The following is a 7,485-nucleotide window of genomic DNA, read 5'->3' as shown; positions in this document are numbered from 1 at the left end:
AGAAAAGAAAACATAATTAGGATAAAAAATACAAATGGGTAAAATTAAAAAAATGGATACTATAAATATAATATAGTGAAGAAAAGAAAACATAAAAAATTGGATAGAGGTACAAAGGAATGTAAAATTATATAATTAATATGTTAATTATCAAGTAATAAATGTAAGTATAAAGTGGAAGTAATAGATGAATATAAAATACCCATAAAATATATAAAAAATGGATATTTCTTTCAAAATTATTTGATGTATAATTAAACTTTGATGCAAATATTTTGTTCTGTTTTTCCTCAATGATCCTCGGTCCCATTCTCTACACCGTCTATACAGCTGACATCCCAACGAATCCTAACACATAATCCCAAATCACCAGTTTGGATTCCGAACATCCCACTCTACTATCCAGCAATGCCATCGTGTGGTTGCTGTTGTCTCGTCTTCATTGGAGGGCGGAATGTACTACTCGGGAGTCTTTCTTGATGTAGAACAGGCTTTTAATCGAGTCTGGCACCCAAGACTGCTATACAAGATCCGTAAATTCCTAACCTCTACATACTTCATCATTATCCGTTCTTATCTCTCTGACAGATTATTTCGAGTAAACCACAATGGTTCCTATCCATCCCTCTATTCTCAGTGCGCTGGTGTTACTCAAGGTGGTATCCTCGGTCCCATCCTCTACACCGTCTATACAGCTGACATCCCAACGAATCCTAACACTACCTCACCACTTATGCTGATGACACATGTTTGCTCGCTGTTAATGATAACCCTTTGATTGCATCCCAAACTCTCCAATACCATATCACAGCCCTCGAAGAATGGTGTTGTAATTGGAGGTTAAAATAAAACCCAACAAATCCCATGAAATCACCTTTACCCTTCCGACTGCTCTACAGTATCCTTTAATAATGTTGCCCTTACCCCTGTCGAACATATCCGCTACCTTGGACTACATCTGGACAAACGACTAACCTGGAATCCTCACACAAGACTGAAAAGAAAGGAAACTGCATTTCTACTATTACAGCACTTACTGGACAAACGGTCTAAACTTCCAATTCATTACAAAAGACTGATCTACCTGACTGTAATAAGGCCAATCTGGACAAAGAGTTGAGCTTTGGGGATCCACTAAATCATTGCAATCCAAAATCCTTTGTGAAATCCTCAATGATCCTTACTTTGTCATAAAGAAAATCATACATAAAGACCTTAATGTTCCATATGTAACCGATCTAGCCCGAACCAAATGTCATTATTTCCATTACAAACTCCCTATCCACCCAAACCCACTAGTTTCTAACCTTGCTTCCTCTTCCATTCCTGACAATCCTCCGAGGCGCCTGAAAAGAAGATGGCCAAGAGCTGCTAATGTAAAACGTCATTGGATTGCTACCAATCGGTAGTTTCTCTATACGCCTGTAACACTCCAATTTAACAGAGATCAAATTTACTAAATGTATTTAAAGTATTGTAAAGTCAATAATTCGCATTGTATATTTTATAATTTATTATGAAATTTGTTGAATTAAATATATTTTTGTTAAAATACGATTTTTGTACAAATAAATAAAAAAAAAATTATTGAATAAAATATTTTTTTGGAAAATACGAGGAATATATAATAAATAATTTGAATAACCCTGTAACACCATTTCTAGTCAGAATATAGAATAAAAGCCTTTCTGCCGCATGCGGCTATTGGGAACGTTTAACTGCTCATGACAGATTTTTGAATCAGATTGCGCATTTAAAGCGATAATGGAAAAGGGTTAACAGCTTATATCTGTTGCATACATTTTTTTAAATACCAGAAGATTCCAAAAATCTCCTAAGGCCTTTGATATACGCGATTTAAAATAGTATCAAAACGATTCTAAAAATTTTATAAGATATTTTATATAAGAATACAGGAAATGTGAGGAGGTCACAGTGTGATTTCTGTTAGGAATAAAAATATAAGACAAAAGGTAGTTCTTTGATAGCAATAAGCTGTAGAAGGCCATTATAATTTTAATAATAAGTTAAATTATAAATAAACATATAATGGTACAATTAATTATAATTGATTCACTTTAAATAATGAGCGAAATAATAAAACTTAAAATCAACGCATACATTTAGAGACAATAAGAATAGGTTAATTAACGAATTATTATTATTCATAAAACGTTTTATGAGAACTGAAATTAGTATTTGGTTCTAGATAAACAGTTTTAATTAATTATGGACTAATTATTCAGAATAATTACCTTGGAAAATCCCATAATTATTATCCTTTTCACTATACATCTTATCTATTTATCTTTTTTTATTTACTTTTCCACATTTTTAAAATAATTTTTAGCCATACCTTAGTTTACTTTTTTTGTTATCTATACTCTTACATTATTTTAGTTGTGTGTATTTTTTTTAGCCCTGAAGAAACCCTGCAAAGTGGGGCATAACGTTGGCTCATACATAATCAGTAGTTTTAATACTATTTGAGCTCTTTTGACAGCCTCTTCTTTTTATGTAATTATTTTTATATTAACATTTATTAGAATAACTATCGGTGTCCATTGGCATATTCATCTATATTTAACAATTTCAGAGTAAATTATTATAATATATGTATATATGCTACAATATTTACCAAAAAAATAAATATCTGATTTTTCATAAATAATTTGCATGTCAAAACATATAAATTTGGATTTAAATAGTATAGCATACATGTGAATTTGGTGCTGGATATGTGTTAGTAAAAAAAATTATGAGATTGTTTAAGCTAATTAACTCTGAATAATAAATAAAATTGCTTTCTAATTATCAATAATAAAACATCGAAATTAACATATTGGTGAACACAAAGTTACACTTTTGTATAATGAAGATAAAAACAATAGTAAGGAAATGTTTATGTAATTATCTAAACTGAACAGATATTTTAAGCATCCATGAGTTTATATTTCATTTATCACTTGCTAATTATGAGGTATACCAAAGAACACAATACATCGACAGTAATACAAGGGAAACTTCTATGTCCATTATTCTATAGGAGTATTCATTATTTTGAGTTAAATGTAAAATGTTTTACCATGCTAAATTTTATAAGTATAGGATTGTGAGCATCCTTATTTAAAGTCATGTTAAATGTTAAATGGGTAAGAGCTCTTAGCGGATTTTTTGAGCAACTTGTTTTATAACCTTTCCTTTCAAAACTTCATGTTATCGTTTACTTCTAAGTTATAATTAAAGTAATTTATTACAACACGCCTAAAGTAAGTGAAACATTTAAGTTGTGTAAGTTTGGCCACTGAGTGTCTTGTTGATCTTCTAACTTTTGAAGAAGAGAAACAAGACGAACTAATTGACAACTGTCATTAGATTGTTATTATTGTCATATATTGCTTAAATAGTTTTAAAAACACCCAAAACAATTTTAACACAATAAAAAAAACAAACTACGAGCAAGTAATATGTATAATACTACATTGCTTGTTACTACGTGGGGTTGTTATGAATTTCCCATTGTCATGGGCTTGGAAATTTTTTAGGATTGCAATTCTTGATTTTTAATTCATATATATTAAAATACTCCATAATTTTTATTTTATATATAGGTATGGTAAGTAAAAAGCAAACATAAATTCAAATATATTCAAAGAAAACAAATATGTAAAACGGTTTTATTAGTCCCAACGTTTCGGGCAGGATTTCAAGCCTTCATCAGGCCTAAGAACAAAAAACAAGATAACAATCAATGACTAAAAGTTTGTTCTTAGCCCTGAAGGCTTGAAATTCTGGCCGAAACTTTGGCACTAATATATGTTTTTAATTGTTTGTGTTCTTCACTGACCCAATCATTTTTTCTTCTTATATATTACCCACGGTCAACAATCTAACACGGACCCTTGTGGAGGTCTATTTAAATTACTGTCCTTTTTTCATTTGTTTTCCATCAAGTGGAAATTAAAATAACTAGTAAATATGTAACCTTCGTTATAAGATACATTTTATTTTAGACGATAAGTTAGTGTATGTGTCTCTTCCCGAATTCATCAGAGACATAAGGGGTATTCATGACCTTTAACATGTAAAATGGAAAACTCATGTTAAACGGAGAAATATTTTCTTCTCTTACCATGTTAAAACGATATAACATGTAATAGGGGTATTGATGATGTTTTGTTAAATAAAATGATTTACCATGTTAAATGTTATAAGTATAGGACTGCGAGCAGCCCTATTTAAAGTCATGTTAAATGTTAAATGGATAAGAACTCCTAGCATTTTTCTGAGCAACTTGTTGTATAAGCTTTCCTTCCAAAGCTTTATGTTATTGTTTACTTTTAAGTTTTGATTAAAGTGATTTATTATAACATGCCTAAATTGAGTGAAAAGTGGAAGTTGTGTGAAAGTATGACCCCTCAGTGCCTTGTTGATCTTCTAAATTGTGAGAAAGAGAATCAAGATGAGCTAATTGCCAACTGTCAGTACACTATTATTATTGTCATCCATTGATTTATTAGATATAAAAACATTTTAAACAATTCAACACAAACTACGAGCAAGTAATTTGTATAATACTACATTGCTTGTTACTACGACAACAAACAAAATGACGAGCTCAGCTGGTCTGTTGCGTGACGTCATTATCCATTCAACAGACCTAGTAACAGACTATCAACTGTGTTATATGTTATATCGTTTTAACATGACAAAAGAAGGAAATATTTCTGCATTTAACATGAGTTTTTCCATTTAACACACTTTAACATGTTAAAGTAAAGATCATGAATACCCCTATTATGGTTGAGAGTCTGTTACTAGGTCTGTTAAATGAAGAATAAAGAAGACATCACGCAAGAGACCAGCTGAGCTCGTCACCGTTGTCATAGTAACAAGCAATTATACATATTACTTGATCGTAGTTTGTTTTTTATATTTATATTTTTAGAGTTTATTTGTCAAATATCTTAAAAACTACTACTCCTATAAAGATAAACATAATTAACTATTTTGTAGTAAATTTAACTAGTTTTAATTTGAGTGCTAGCAGACATCTGTACGTCCAATGGTTTCTGAAATGAAGTTCTTCATAAATCAAACTTGTCCGAAAATTTATTTTAGCAAATATCATGAAAATTACTATTCCTACGGCAAAGGTAATATACTTCTTTATAGTCCATTAAACTAGCTTTAATTTGAGTGCTAATAGACATCTGTACGTCGCATAGTTCCTGAGATATAGATTTCTCAAAATAAATAAACTAAGTACCGATATTTCAGTACATTTTTATGAAATTTTACTTTTTAAAAAGCTATATCTCGAGAACTATTGGACGTAAATAGCTCTTTTAGGGCTAATATTTCAGAAAATTTACTCTTCTTTAAAAATCGTGTCTTAGATTTTCTAGTGTTGTTGGTAGTTTTTAAGATATAGGGCTCCGAATGAAAAACTAATGTTTTTTTAAGGTTTTGAAACAGCCACCATTTTTTATTCCCCCTACCTATTCTTGGCAGACTCATCAGTTTTGACTAGTAATTATACATAGTTTTCATTAAAGTAATAACAAATTAGGGTGAAATAAGTGCCTTTTTTTCTTCCCGGCTCTTGTACTAATAGTTTTTTTAACATTTTAAAACAATGATATAACTCTGAAACATATTAAAATTGGCTATAGAAATTGAATAAATAGGATGTAATATTAAAATTATTTAAAATAACAAATATTTAGATATCATTCACAAAGATGTACTATCCTTGAATATTTATAAATGACACAAAAATTCAAGTTAATGTGAGTAATAAGTAATATAATGTTGATCTTTGTGAAATTCAATTTTTTTAATAATTTATTTATTGATATTTACAACTGTATACATATATACACATCAAGTAAATTTGCTGTAAGTGATATTATGACATGATAAAAATATTTGGAGACTCTACCCATTGATAGAACTCCAAAAACATTTCTAAAGGAGAAGATCTCGAGGCCATCTTCTTTTCAGACGTCTAGGAGGATTATTAGGTAGTGAAGGAGAAGCCAGGAACATTAAAAATAAAAGAATAAAAAAGTTTTTAATTTACTAAAAAAAAAAGAAAAGAGAATTGTTACTAACTGGATTAAAAATAAACAATTCACACCATAAGTGATTTGATAGGTCCAACAGAAAAAACCATGTATTTCACCCGAGAACCACCTGTCTCTGGAAAAAGACAGAATGTCATCTGAGGCCCTCCTAAACTGAAAAAATATAATATTTCTTGTATTCTAACAGTTCTCAAGTAATAGAAACTTCTTGTTAACTGAGTTATATTTGAGTGGGCACCCAAATTAAATCTAATATTCTAAATATAAGAAGATGGTCAGGGTTGTGGAAAAAAAGGGGCATATAGTTTTTAACTATTTAATGTCCGACGTTTCGTCCCACTTTGTAGGGCTTCATCAGGGCTGTTCAAAGTGAAAGGTTTGAACAGCCTTGATGAAGCCCTGCAAAGTGGGACGAAACGTCGGACATTAAATAGTTAAAACTATTTGTCCTTTTTTTACCGCAACCCTGACCATCTTCTTATATTTAAAGTTATACGGTCAACTATATATATATATATTGCAATAGGCTCTTTTATGATTAAATCGTTATTTTTTATATATAACAAATTTTTAGTATATCCTCTTTTATGAGTAAACAATTATTTTTTATATATAAATGATTGTTAGTAGGTTTTATATGATTTATCATTTCAACATGTTTATTTGTAGTATTAAACCTAAAAGCAAGCAAACCAATTTTGTTAAGTAAAATATGCAGTCACAAAAGATATCGTTCAAATTCAATGTGGAGGCATGTGTCTTGCGAAAAGTTCGTTGAATCGCGGCCATGTTGAGCAGATTCAAATATTTTAAAAACTCTATTCTAACGTCCCATCATAATTGAAAATGAAGTAAATTTAAGAAAAAATATAAGTCGAGAAATAGTGCTAAAGAATAATATTCAGAAAGTAAATCATTTGCAAAAATCCAAAACTGTTGTGTGATAAACGATGTTTACATGGAACATCGAGACAGGTTTTGGTTTTTGGCATCATTCGTTGTTGATGATGTTTCCTGGATGAGGAGGTCCTCATCATCTTTGGTCCAGCTCAAGGGTAGACATCTTGAAAAAGGAGACATGGAAGAGTCATCGATGAATAAAAAAGGATTCTTTGTTTGGATCGCCAAACAACATACTTCGTGGATGAGAGGCCAGTTGAAAACTTTTACAGAACCAAGGTTTTCTTTCTGAGATTGCCCACAGTCAGTGTTAGTTTGTTGAGAAAATCATCAAAAGAAGATTCTATGAAATTGGTTAGTTTTGTTATACCTAAATTTAAATACATGTGTAAAAGAGATATTAATTTAATTAAGTTTTAATAGTAAAAGTGTCTGTTTCTGATTGCCTAGAAACCCGTCCTGAGATTAAGGGTCTATAATATTATACATACTAAAA

This window comes from Halyomorpha halys, unplaced genomic scaffold (assembly GCF_000696795.3).
Source record: "Halyomorpha halys isolate HHAL.00 unplaced genomic scaffold, Hhal_1.1 Scaffold1144.1, whole genome shotgun sequence".
Lineage (NCBI taxonomy): Eukaryota > Metazoa > Arthropoda > Insecta > Hemiptera > Pentatomidae > Halyomorpha > Halyomorpha halys.
This window is presented reverse-complemented; position numbering follows the sequence as displayed.